Source organism: Sorex fumeus, unplaced genomic scaffold (genome assembly GCF_029834395.1).
Source record: "Sorex fumeus unplaced genomic scaffold, SorFum_2.1 ptg000070l, whole genome shotgun sequence".
Lineage (NCBI taxonomy): Eukaryota > Metazoa > Chordata > Mammalia > Eulipotyphla > Soricidae > Sorex > Sorex fumeus.
In genome coordinates this window covers 3844271-3858236 of record NW_026606127.1, presented here as the reverse complement: position 1 = coordinate 3858236, position 13966 = coordinate 3844271, and the positions used below count along the sequence as shown (strand labels likewise).

Sequence of the window (13966 nt, the reverse complement as noted above, 5' to 3'; positions counted from 1 at the left end):
CTGATTTTTTTCACAGCACTAATTTATTAAGAACATTCATCCTTGGCCTATATTAATTGCCAGTATTTGTTAGTTTTGCTTGTTTTTTGATTACTTAAATTGGTTTTGGTCCTTTTCTTTCAGGTTGAAAAATTTTGACACAAATGAGTATATGTTTTTCTTTATCTTCTACAGTTTTAAACTGAGAACAACTGTTTGTTTTGTACAAATAAGATACCTGTGCATTTACTATTTCTTCTCATTTTATTTACATTTTCACACATCTCGATTCATCTACAACTTAACCTAGTAAGTGTTGTCATATTGAAAGAAACCACCAATTTTTTCAATCATAGCACTGTAGCACTGTCCTCCCGTGGTTCATCCATTTGCTCGAGCGGGAACCAGTAATATCTTACAACAAATTGTGAGACTTGTTGTCACTAGCTATGGCCTATCGAATACGTCATGGGTAGCTTGCCAGGCTCTTGCTATGTGGACGAGATATTCTGGGTAGCTTGCCGGGCAGAGGAATCGGAATCAGGGTTGGTCTCCTACAAGGCAAATGCCCAACCCGATGTGCTGTAAACGTTATCTAAAATATACTAGTAATAACAAATGTTGTTTCTTTAACAGTGCAATATAAACAATTATTTAGTAATTTTCTTGATTTGTTAATGAAATAGCTAAGCTCTTGAGCATCATGGGAGTATTTTTCTAACACAAGAGTCTGACGAAGGTGAAACTGTTATAACCGTCTTGTAGAATTCCATCTCCCTAGCCTGCTTCATTCTACCGCACTCTCTATCCAATCCGATCTTCTTCTGGGATTCTGACCTCCTGATTGGCTAGCCTCTACCTTTCTCCTGCCTACTTTATGACATCATTCTCCCACCAAACGAACCACCAACTGGTAGAATCTTGGGGGTCCCATGTAGTTGTTTGTAAACAAATTTGAATCTTCATGGCAAGTGACGAGTGACCAATGACCAATCACCAGTGAGCAGTCGTCTGTACTGAACACTTGTGGTCTTAAGCTGCTTCAGTGTTCAGACGTAATCTCCTACTGTCTCCTCTTCTCGTCTACCTTTCATCGGTATTTCCTCTTCTCTGACCATGTCAGGTAAGGAATAATACTTTTCAAAGTTTTTCATTAGATTTATCATCCCTAAACTTAGCAGTCAAGTAAAAACAGCACGTAGTAATGAAAGAAAATATTCAAGTAGAATTTTATAAGCCTCATTTTAGCTTGACTTTGACATTTGCTGTGTGATTTTAGACACTGGCTTACTTTCTCTCACATACAAAGTGTTTTTCCTCATTGATTACATTATATTTTACACATACTTAGGAGCTCAAATACACAAACAAACATACACACACACACGAACATATATATTTATATATATGTATATATATATATATATGAGGTTTGATTCTCTGTGTTTCTTTTTCCTTTTAATATTGAATTTTACATGATATTCACTGAAAACAAGTAAATCAGAGACAGTATTTTTACAGAAATAGAAAATATAGATGCTGTGAACAACTGTTAATATATACTAGCATGTGTTCTCTGTAGTGGTCTCTCCACTTGTATTTATACTTCAGTATTGTGAATATAGTGATATTACAAAGTAATAATCATTGATCTTTGAGATTTCTATTTAAACCAGGTAATAAGAAAATATGGGGCATGGGGAAGGTGCGGAGTGCTGAGCATTAGGGAGGCAAGACCTCTAAGGTAAGCAAGTTTGGGATCACTTTCATCAAACATTAACCAATCGACACCAAGACAATATGAGGGAGAAAAAAATAGGAAAGAAAGAAAGAAGGATAGAAAGAAAGAAAGAAAGAAAGAAAGAAAGAAAGAAAGAAGGAAGGAAAGAAAGAAAGAATAGGGACTTCGATTATCAAGGAAGAGGAAAAGGTTTGGACATAAAATTGAAGAGAACCAAAGACTTAACATCAAAAAAGAAAGAATATATATATGAAATATGCTGAGAATAATTCACTGAGAGCAAGTCAAAGAATTTTACTTCAATAAATGTCAGGACTAGAAATATACTATGCCTTCAATAGGGTACCAGTAGGAAAAGCTCTTTATCAGAAAGCCATCCTTCCTGGCTTTTTTCCTTATTATTTCTTAGAACACAGTACTTGGTACTTGACAATTTGGAGTATAAACACGCTTCAGAAATGATGCTCCCCATAAATAGCTAATAGTGCTTATCTAGGGCGGTGGAAGACACAGAATCTTCAATGTTTTTATTACATTCTGGTTTTTAAGTTCATGTATGCGCTGCCTGTTAAAATAAAAAAAATGGTATATTCTAACTTGTATCAGGAGGTTTGATTCATTTGTGTGGTCAGTAGGTTCCAGGTTAAAGCTGCTTGTCATCTTTACAAATATTATTTCATGTGATTTTTTCTTCCTAACATGAGAGTACTTTGATAATAGTCAAGTTTTGTTTTTAGATCCTAAAAGGAAATAGAAAAATCAAGTCTCACATGACTAATTACACATTTTTGTCATATTTGTGAATTCTGAGTTTTCCTACATAAAGATATTTTATGGGATTTTGGTGCTCATTTATTAAACATTGAGAAGAAAGTTTTCCTGTTTGATAAAGATAATTCTAATATAGGCGTTAAAAGTAAATTTGCATTATTTTGTGATCACTTTTTAAATGGTCTTTTCTGTTTCTTGTGTGATCAAGTGAAATCCTCTGCTATGTTTAACACATGTTGTTTGCTGGTTAATATTCAAAGGTACTGATGAGTATAATTTTTTGTAATTTCGAAGTTTCTTTCTGTGTTTTACTCATTTAAAACATTTCATCTCTATGAAATACAATCACGTTTATTCCTATTTTCTTTTTGTTATGTAGTTACTGATAAATCCTTTCTCTTTAATGGACTGGTAAAGTGTCACTCAAAAATCACCTTCTATTCCATTTTTTGGCTAGCAGTTTTTACTAAAATAAAATAGAGTCTTCATATTGTATATGTGGAACAATTTAGTAATAACCTTATTGTACTGTTTTATTTGGTTTTGTTTGGGATGCCATCCACTGTTATTCAAGGCTTACTCTTGGGTCGGTTCTCCATAACATACTGTACTATGCTGCTTGCTACAGAGCCCAGATTTCATTAATATCTACATAATTCTTTTTCAGTTCTGTGATACATATTTTTCATGATGTTTTCTTTACACTTCCTCCTATGTAAATCACATGCAATAGAAAAATTATATTCGTGTATGCATTATTATTCTTAGAGTTATGAGTAACTACATTGTTGATAAACAACTTAAGACACAGAATTTAAATAAAGTTTTCCTTCCAAAAATATTTCTTGGGAAAAACTCAAGTAATGATTTTTGAAATGGATCAAAAATCAGGGTAACCGTCAATGCATCAACAAGATTAAGTTGTATGTGAACCATAAGTAACAGGTACTCACCTGATCTTGGGGAAGTTCCCATAATATCTCCAGCCCAAAGTAACCTGGCGCTGACACCAACTCCAACTCAGGATCAAAAAGGTAAGAATTTTGATCAGATGAAAAGTGGGCTTTCAAAACCTCTGGAGACCTACCAGATCCCAGTAGACCTAGATCATGCAAAGATCTGCAGGTAATGAACACCACTGACACCATCACTCTGAAACAGGTGCAAGAAAATTCAAGTGGCACTAAGCGGACCTCCCATGCAAAAGGGAAGAACAAAAAGGAGGCTTCTGAACCTCTTGAGGGATAACCCAAGGCCAAAATCCAGCCAAAAGTCTGAGAATGCTTGCTGAGGGGAGCAGGGATTGTTTGTAATGCTGCAGTCAGTGAGAGGTGTCCTGTGACCACAGCCAAAACTAACAGCAAATCTCACAAATCTGCCTCCAGCAGGATCAGCAAGACAAAGAGCCATGGGCAGGAGAAGATAAAAAACACCAGAGAAAACTCTAAGAAAGTTAATGAGTGTAAGCAGCTAGGGAACAAGGTCAAGGCAGAAGAAAAGTCCACCATTGGCAAGATGAAATGCAAGGAAACTCAACCTGAGTTTTGCCAAGAGGCAGTTAAATAACCCCGCCGCTACCTAGGCATACACATGCTGGATTCTGTCCAAATGTTTCATGCTCTGGGGAAGAGTGATCCAAAACTTGGAATCTTTTCCTCCGAGGTGCTGAGTAGCTCAAAGAACCCCAAAGATGTCAAGCCATCCTCAGCTGTCAAGCCATGGCTAGGTGCTACACGGGATGGAAAAGGCCTTGAGAAAACTCAGGTCAAAGCACAGAAACCAAGTAGCAGTGCTGATAAACGCTCATCTCCATCCCAGTCTGAGCTGCCACCTCCTGGGAAGGTCAAATTGGTACCTTTGCCGTTTCTTACCATGGAGAATCCACAAGCTGAACCTGTTCCTCGGAGACGAAAATCTGAAGCCACACATCTTCCTGCTGCAGCTAACCCTGCCAAGCCTGGCTCTACCAATGCAGCTCAGCCAAATGCTGCCAATTTTTCCCCGTCAACCACTGCATTTTTGACTGGTCCTTCCAATCCTGCTAAGTCCATTTCAACCAACCTATCTCGACCAGGTTTGCAGAACCCTAGTAGCCGGCCTACTCATCAGCCTGCAGCTTCTAGACCTGATCCCCACAAGACAGCAGCTGGCACTTCTCTACAGCGGGAGGCTCCTCCTGTCTGTGTGAACAAGCGCCAGTCTCCACCCAAACGTCAGAGTCACTTTCTCCTCCAAGACTTCCGTTTCCAACCTAAACCATGGAGAAAGCCCAATGTTCCCGAGCCAGTCATGTCAAAGCCCATCACCAAAGAGCAGAGACCAGAGAGTGAGGCTATGAAAAGGAAGGCTCAGCAGGAGCGTGAGAACGATGCCAAACACACCTCTTTGGGGGAAAGTGCAGTTCTTTATTGAGAGGGAAAAAGAGTTGGACATCTCTCTCTACTATGGCTACGTAATGTAAGAGCTGGAATGGTAGGTTCCACTTTAGGTACCAGATGGTTGCCCTAGGCAAACACTGAAATGCCATACACCATTTATTTATTCTAATTTTTTTTTTCAAATTAAAGAGATGCATCGAACTCGGGTCGGCCATGTTGGCTGTGTGCAAGGCAAATGCCCTACCGCTGTGCTATCACTCCAGAGATGCATCATAGTTAATTGATTGTTAATAAATGTTCTGAATTTTGAGATGCTGTCAACTGTGGTTGATTTTGGGAGTGGCTCAGTGTTGAAGGAGGAGCTGGGAAAGAATGGGAAGTTAGATAGAGGAAAAAGGGGGAATAGACAAGACTCTAAGAAATACAAACATGGTCCAGGGCAGGGGAGATACCATGATCATGTAGGTGGTTTTCCCAGGGTGAGGCCCATCCATTGCACTTGGGATGTGCTGACCCCTGCGATTTCCCCAAATGTGGGAAACTCGACTGCATAAAGCCCTTAAGAGGAGAAATTGCATGGGCCTGATGAAGAGTGGGGTAGGGTCAGAGGAAGAGTAAGCTGACAGTGCATTTGCTCTGCAAGCAAGAAGGACACAGTTCAATTCTTGCAATCTTTTATGGTCCCCAGAGACCCACCAGATGTGAAACTTGACCACAGAGCCAAGAGTAAGACTAGAGCACAGTCAAGTATGCCCATCACTGGTGTCCTCGAAAAAAATGGGAGAAATGGCACGGTTTGCAGTTTTCGGTTAAAATAATAAATTTGGAATAGGCTGAGGAAGGCAGATGAGTCTAAGATGATGAGAAGAAAAGTAAAAATTCTTCCATAGAGGCTGTGTTTACACCTCATGGCCTCCTTTGGAAAGGAAGCAAATTTGAGACACATCACTAAAAGTTTTGGGTGGTCTATCCATAAATGATGGTTGGGGAATGCGAACACATACACTGTGGAATAAACCTACCAGATGAGTGATCAATTCCCTCAGAGTCATTCAAGGATGACTCTTAACAAGGAAAAAGCCAAGAGAACAGTTGACGCATGAAGCCTGAAGATCAGCTCCTGGTAGATGCTAAGATAAGACACCATGTCCTCGAGCCCTCTTTTCAGCACCCCTAGCTGCACAATTTCAATTATTCCCAACAATATTCAGAGTTGCTATCATGGTGACACTTTACTAGTGAGTTTCAACAATGCGGTCCATTGCCTATGTAAGTCTTTGAATTTGTAAACTCCCCAAGTTAGCCAAGCCAGCTTTCAGGAAATTTCTGGTGGCGGGAGCTCAAATTATATTAGCTTGAGGTGCTGGTCTTTGGTCTTCCATGGTCCCTGTTGCCTGTAGCTTTCTCTAAACATCGCTTTTAACTGCCGTTCACACAAGAACCAACTTTATAAATGACGTTGTGGTTCCATTGTGGTAGGTACCATACAAAGACATGCATCCTAGGTCACCACTCCCAAAGCAGTTAGTACGAATTGACCTTGAGCCTGGAAGGTTGTGATAGAAAGAGATGGTCCTAGGAGAGTTAATGTGGTGATGGATGGTTGGAAAGGAAACCGGGAAGGGTAGCGAAGTGGAAATCTGGTGATCATCATGGGATAATTGGTGGATTTTTTTCAAATACGTTAAAATATTTTTGAAAATGAAATTCAAGACAAACATACGAAAATAAGATAGGTTCCAAAGTACAGTTTACATATAAGACCCAGAAAGCTGAAAGGGCTGGCATTCCTTCTGGAGCTTTTAATCATAGCGTTTACTAAATATGTTATTTTCACATCAATTACCTGTGGAGAGGAATAGTGAGAAACAGAATGCCACCAGAAAAGCAAACTGGATGACCACCTTCATTAAAAGCCAGGTGGAAGGTGTTCACATGGATCCCAAGTGCAAATATATGTTAACAGGAACATATATTTAACCAACTCTGCTTGGTACCAGTAATAACTTTGTTGAAAATGGGGGGAAATGAAAGCAGTTTCTGACTGACATGAGACTAACCAGTTAATAGATTTTCTCAGGAAAGGGTAGTTGACTGGCTGGGAACAGAAAAACGTGAAAAGTGTTTTGCTACCTTTAATGTATGGCTGGAGGGAATTGATCCCAGAAATCACTTAAAACTAACAAGCTTCAACTCTCTTGAAGGAATGTTGTATTCTTAATCACTTAATCACTTAACTTCCCGTTAGTCTTCGATTTGCTTGAGCGGGTGCCAGTAACATCTCCATTTGTCCCTGGCGCGTGCTAGTGTAGCCCAATGGCATCTGTTCGCTCCGGGAACATGAAGGGCCTCAAACCGATCGTTAATGATCTTGACGAAGAAGTCAGACCATCTGGAAGTTGGGCGGCCACGCGGTCTTTTGACATCCCGAGGAATCCAGTCGGTAACAGCTCTAGTCCAGCGGTCGTCTTTAAATCTCATTACGTGACCAGCCCATCTGATTTTCGACACCTCGGTAAATGAGACAGCGTCCCTGATTCTTGATCGGCGATGGATGTCAGAACTCCGGATTCTTTCTCTCAATTGAGTGAAACGTGATATTCCAAGCATAACTCTTTCTATTCTTCCTTGGGAGACCTGAATACCATTCTCATCTTGTTTGCGTAGGGCCCAGGTCTCTGAGGCATATGTTAATGCAGGAAGAACAGTGGAATCAAAGAGATGTGCCCAGAGCCGGAGGTTCTTCATCCTCTTAGCTATTTCTTCGACGTTCTTGAAGGCATTCCAAGCCGCTCTCTTCCTCCTGCACAGCTCGGGTGCCAGGTCATTTGTCATGTTGACCTCTCGAACTAGGTGCACATACCTGATGCTTTCGGAGATGGTCGTTTCGTTGAGAGCGAATGGGGCATCAGGAACAAGGCTGCTTCTCATAAACATTGACTTCATAAGATTCAGCTGCAGTTTTATCTTCCCACACTCACGGTCAAAGTCGGCCAGCATCTATCTTCGTTGTCTACGCACCAACATCTTATTATGATGAAAGAGAAATCGAGAAGTTCTACATGGAGCTAGAGAAGTTCTATAAAGAAGACCACACCTTCTACAAGATCATTGTGCGTGATTTTAATGCCAAGATAGGACCGAGAAGATCATCTGAAGAACTTCACATCAGGATCAATGGCCTAGAATGGAACGAACAGGGTGAGAGACTGTCAGAGTTCATCATGTTGACCAAGACCATTCATGGTAACTCACAGTTCCAGAAGGCAGAATCTAAACGATGGACATGGGAGTCTCCCGGTGGAGGATTCCACAACGAAATAGACCACATCATATTCACTTGACGGTTTTGCCTGACAGATGTCACTGTTGTGCCAAAATTTCGAACGGGATCGGACCACCGTCTCCTTCGTGCAAAATTCTACTTCACAGAGCAGGGAGAAAGGGCTACAAAGTTCAAAAAGAGAACTCTCAGAATGACCACCAACTGTGAACTCTTTGGTACTATTGCGGCAACATGGGAAGATGCCATTGTTGACAACATTGACGAGGAATATGATCGACTGGTTCAGCACCTCCATGTATGGGCGAGGAATTCCAAGAGAGAGATAAGCACAAAAAATCGCCTTTCTTCAAAAACTCTTGAGCTAATTCGCCAGCATGGTTTGGCGCATGCCTCAGGCAACCGCAAGCTAACATCCGAGCTCGCAAAGCAGTGCAGAGATGCGATCAAGGAAGACCTGAAAGAGAGAAGAGCAGAAGTACTGGTAGATGTGGCAGAAGCCGGGAAAAGTATTCGTAACACCCGCCTGTCCTTCGCCAACTACAAGACCAAGATGACTGCCCTCTGACGTCCTAAATGGATCCATCACATCCTCCAGAATGGCAATGGAGAAGATTATCCAATTTCTATTACTATAAATTGTTTATTGAGATATTATAATTGTAATGTTTTCAAGCTAAGATTACATTGATGTGGACATTTATATCTATTTGTCTACTTTTCTAATTGTTTCCTTAATATCAATACTTAAAAGCTAACTTACTTATGACTGGATATGTAGCTCAGGACAAAAGAACTTGGCTTGCATGTATGAAATTTTGGTTTCTATTTTTAGCACTATAGAAGCAAAAGCAAAATCATTAACTGTGTTTGGAAATATGCTTCAGTGGTAAAATATTTGCCGCACATTTCTGAGGTTATGAGTTTGATCCTTGAATTTTCTTATACACACACGAAAGCTAACTTACAACAAAGTCTCACACTGGAGACCTAACTGGGCCCGCTCAAGAAAATCGATGAACAATGTGAGGACAGTGACAGTGACATTGACTTAATGAACATTAAACTGCTTTAAGCTATATATTGCCTAACTATTATACAGATTTATTTCTCAATAAAATAACTTTAAAAGGCCTATTTTCTAGCATCTTTGCTAGGGAAAGATAGCACCTGATATTTCAATACTCGTAATTTGGGGGACATTTTAATTTATCATTTTATTTTGTGCTCTTTGTCTACCAGTGAACTTGAAAATTGCTCTTGTGTGGTACTACATGGAAAATATTATGCTATGGGAAATGAGTCAGAAACAGAGGGACAGACATAGAAAGATTGCATTCATCTGGGTAATATAAAGTAACAAAATAAGACACTAACACACAAGTACAACTGTCATAAATACCAGGTTGTTCACTCCATGACTTAGAGGCCAGCTTTACTCTCTAGGGGTAAAGGCAGTGCAGATAGAGAATGGAGCACCCAATAAAGGGTGCTGGGAAGATCTGCCCAGGATGGGAGATGCCTGTTGAAATTAGTCTATGGACCGAACAGGATTGCCACCCAATGTCCCTTTTGTAGGTCATAGCACCCAAAAGGAGAGATAGAACAAAAGGTAGTGCCCTACCAAAGAGGCAGGGTGGGATGGGGGATGGGGAGTAGGAGGGATACTTGGATTGGTGGGAGTGGAGATTGGCCACTGGTGGTGGGATGGGTACTCGATCACTGTATAACTGAAACCCAAGTGCAACAACTTGTAAGTCTAAACTATACCTCATGGTGTTTCATAATAAAACAAAACAAAACAAAACAAATTTCAAAAAAAAAGAAAATTGCTCTTGTGTTTACTAGTCATTTACACTTCTTTCAATAGACATTATATGATCATGGTTTATGCTTATTTTTTCTATCAAGTTTAATAGCGAAATATTGATTTATTTCACAACACTAATTTTTTAAAACCATTCATCCTTGGCCTATCATAATAATTGCCAGTATTTGTTGGTGTTGCTGGTTTTTTGATCACTTAATTTGCTTTTTGTCCTTTTCTTTCAGATTGTAAAATTTTGGACAAGTGAGCATATGTTTTCCTTTATCTTCTACAGTTTTAAACTGAGAACAATTGTTAGTCTTGTACAATTAAAATACCTTTGCATTTACTATTTCTTCTCATTTGATTTACTTTAACACATCTAGATTCATCTACAATTTATCCTAGTATGTCTTGTAATATTGAAAGAAACCACCATTTTTTTCAATCATAGCACTGTAGCACTGTCCTCCCGCGGTTAATCTATTTGCTGTAGCGGGAACCTGTAACATCTTACACCAAATTGTGAGACTTGTTGTCACTGATTTTGGCCTATCGAATAGGTCATGGGGAGCTTGCCAGGCTTTTGCTATGTGGACGAGATACTTTGGGTAATTTTCCGGGCAGAGGAATCGGAATCAGGGTTGGCCTCCTGCAAGGCAAATGCCCTACCCGCTGTGCTGTGAACGTTATCTAAAATATACTAGTAATAACAAATGTTGTTTCTTTAACAGTGCAATATAAAAGATTATTTAGTAATTTTCTTGATTTGTTAATGAAATAGCTAAGCTCTTGAGTAACATGGGAGTATTTTTCTAACACAGGAGTCTGAGGAAAGTGAAACTGTTATAACTGTCTTGTAGGATTCCATCTCCCTAGCCTGCTTCATTCTACCCCGCTCTCTATCCAATCCGGTCTTCTTCTTGGGATTCTGACCTCCTGATTGGCTAGCCTCTACCTTTCAACTGCCTACTTTATGACATCATTCTCCCACCAAACCAACCACCAACTGATAGAATCTTGGCAGTCCCATGTAGTAGTGTGTAAACAAATTTGAATCAGCATGGCAAGTGATGAGTGACCAATGACCAATCACCAGTGAGCAGTCGTTTGTACTGAACACTTGTGGTCTTAAGCCGCTGCAGTGTTCAGACGTACTCTCGTACCGTCTCCTCTTCTCGTCTACCTTTCATCGGTATTTCCTCTTCTCTGACCATGTCAGGTAAGGAATAATACTTTTCAAAGCTTTTCATTAGATTTATCATCCCTTAACTTAGCAGTCAAGGAAAAACAGCACATAGTAATGAAAGAATATATTCAAGTAGAATTTTATAAGCCTCATTTTAGCTTGACTTTGACATTTGCTGTGTGATTTTAGACATTGGCTTACTTTCTCTCACATACAAAGTGTTTTTCCTCATTGATTACATTATATTTTAGACATACTTAGGAGCTCAAATACACACACATACATAAATACATATATATGTATATATATGAGTGTTGATTGTCTGTGTTTCTTTTTCCTTTTAATAGTGAATTTTTCATGATATCCATTGAAAACAAGTAAATCAGATACCGTATTTTTACAGAAACAAAATATAAATGCTGTGGAAAACTGTTAATATATACTAGTATGTGTTCTCTGTAATGGTCTCTCCACTTGTATTCATACTTCAGTATTTTAAATATAGTGATATTACAAAGTAATAATCATTGATCTTTGAGATTTGATTTTAGCCAGGTAATAAGAAAATATGGGGCATGAGTAAGGTGTGGAGTGCTGAGGGTAGGGAGGCAAGCCCTCAAAGGTAAGAAAGTTTGGGAACACTTTCATCAAACATAGACCAATCGAAAGCTAGACGTGATGACGGAGAAATAAATACGAAAGAAAGAACGAAAGAAAGAAAGTAAGAAAGAAGGAAAGCAAGCAAGCAAGCAAGCATAGGGACGTCGATTATCAAGGAAGGGGAAAACGTTTGTTCAGAATGTTGAAGAGAACCACAGATTTAAAATCAAAAAAGAAAGGTACTAGTAGGTAAAGCAGATTATCAGAAAGCCATCCTTGCTGGCATTTTTCCTTATTATCTCTTAGAACACAGTACTTGGTTCTTGACAATTTGAGTATAAAGACGCTTCAGAAATGATGCTTCCCATAAATAGCTAATAGTGCTGATCTAGGGCGGTGGAAGACACATAATCTTCAATGTTTTTATTACGTTATGGTTTTAAGTACATGTACACGCTCCTGTTAAAATTAAAAATTGGTATATTCTAACTTGAATAAGGAGATTTGATTCATTTGTGTGGTAAGTAGGTTCCAGGTTAAAGCGGCTTCTCATCTTTACAAATATTATTTCATGTGATTTTTTCTTCCTAACATGAAAGTATTTTGATAATAGTGAACTTCTGTTTTAAATCCTAAGAGGAAAAAGAAAAATCAATTCTCACAGATCTAATTACACATTTTTGTCATATTTGTGAATTAAGATTTTTCCTACATTAAAGATATTTTATTGGATTTTGGTGCTCATTTATTAAACATTGAGAAGAACGTTTTCCTGGTTGATAAAGCTAATTCTAATCTAGGGGTTGAAAGTAAATTTGCAATATTTTGTGATCACTTTTTAAATGGTCTTTTCTGTGTCTTGTGTGATCAAGTGAAATCCTATGCTGTGTTAAACACGTGTTGTTTGCTGGTTAATATTCAAAGGTACTGATGAGAATAATTTTTTGTACTTTCGAAACTTCTTTCTGTATTTCACTCATTTAAAACATTTCTTGTCTATGAAATACAATCACGCATAATCCTATTTTCTTTTTGTTATGTAGTTACTGATAAATCCTTTCTCTTTAATGGACTGGTAAAGTGTGCACTCAAAAATCACCTTCTATTCCATTTTTTGGCTAGAAGTTTTTTGTAAAATAGAATACTGTCTACATATTGTATATGTGGAAAAATTTATTAATAACCTTATTGCACTGTTTTATTTGGTTTTGTTTGGGATAACAGCCACTGTTTTTCAAGGCCTACTCTTTGGTCTGCTCTCCATAACATACTGTACTACGCTACTTGCCACGGAGTCCAGATTTCATAAATATCTATATTCTTTTTCAGTTATGTGATACATATTTTTCATGATGTTTTCTTTACCCTTCCTCCTATGTAAATCACATGAAATAGAAAAATTATATTCATGTATGCATTATTTTTCTTAGAATTATTAATAACTACATTTTAGACAAACAGTTTAAGACACAGAGTTTAAATAAAGTTTTGCTTCAAAAACATTTCTTTGAAAAAACTCAAGTTGTCATTTTTGAAGTGGATCAAAAATGAGGGTAAACTTCAATGCATCCACAAGAGTAAGTCGTATGTGAACAGTAAGTAACAGGTACTCATGGCACAAGTAAAATGGAAACCTGATGATTACAATGGTAATAGTTGTAAAGACCCCAAATGTCTAAATTAATGTAAGGTATCTTCCTTCTGGTTTCTGGACTTGTAGTGATCATGCAGGGTCCTGGCCAAAAGTCCACATGCTTTAGGATGTGTAACCTGGAAATTCAAAAGGCACTGAGAGAGATAGTACTGGAGGGCATAAGGCACTTGTGTTGTACACAGCCAATCCAGTTGAATCTCTGTCACGGCATACACTCTCCCGAATGTTCTAAGGGGTCACTCCAGAGTGCAGAGCCAGGAAGAACCCAAGATCACTGTCAGTTGTTGGTCCAAACTCTACACCACCCTACGCCCCGCCCAACAAAATTTATTGGAATATAGGAAATCTCTTTGCCATCTCTGGGCCTCAGGATTCTTCTTGTCCACTGAATGTTTTCCTTTCTCTTAGACTTCTTAATTTGAAAAAGGTTCCATTCTAGGAAACAGCATAGGACTCAGTAGGAGGCAATCTACAGGAATTTCTAGGGTAAGGAGAACTGTCTGTAAGCAAGAAATCCAGGTACAGACATGATCACCTGGCTCTTCTACAGTTCTGTGTTCACTT

The 13966-nt window shown here is 38.7% G+C and overlaps 1 pseudogene; it reads left to right on the top strand.

Moving 5' to 3' along the window:
* The first annotated feature begins 5308 nt into the window (after positions 1-5308).
* Positions 5309-5419, top strand: LOC130036947 (uncharacterized; annotated as a pseudogene).
* The last annotated feature ends 8547 nt before the right edge of the window (positions 5420-13966 follow it).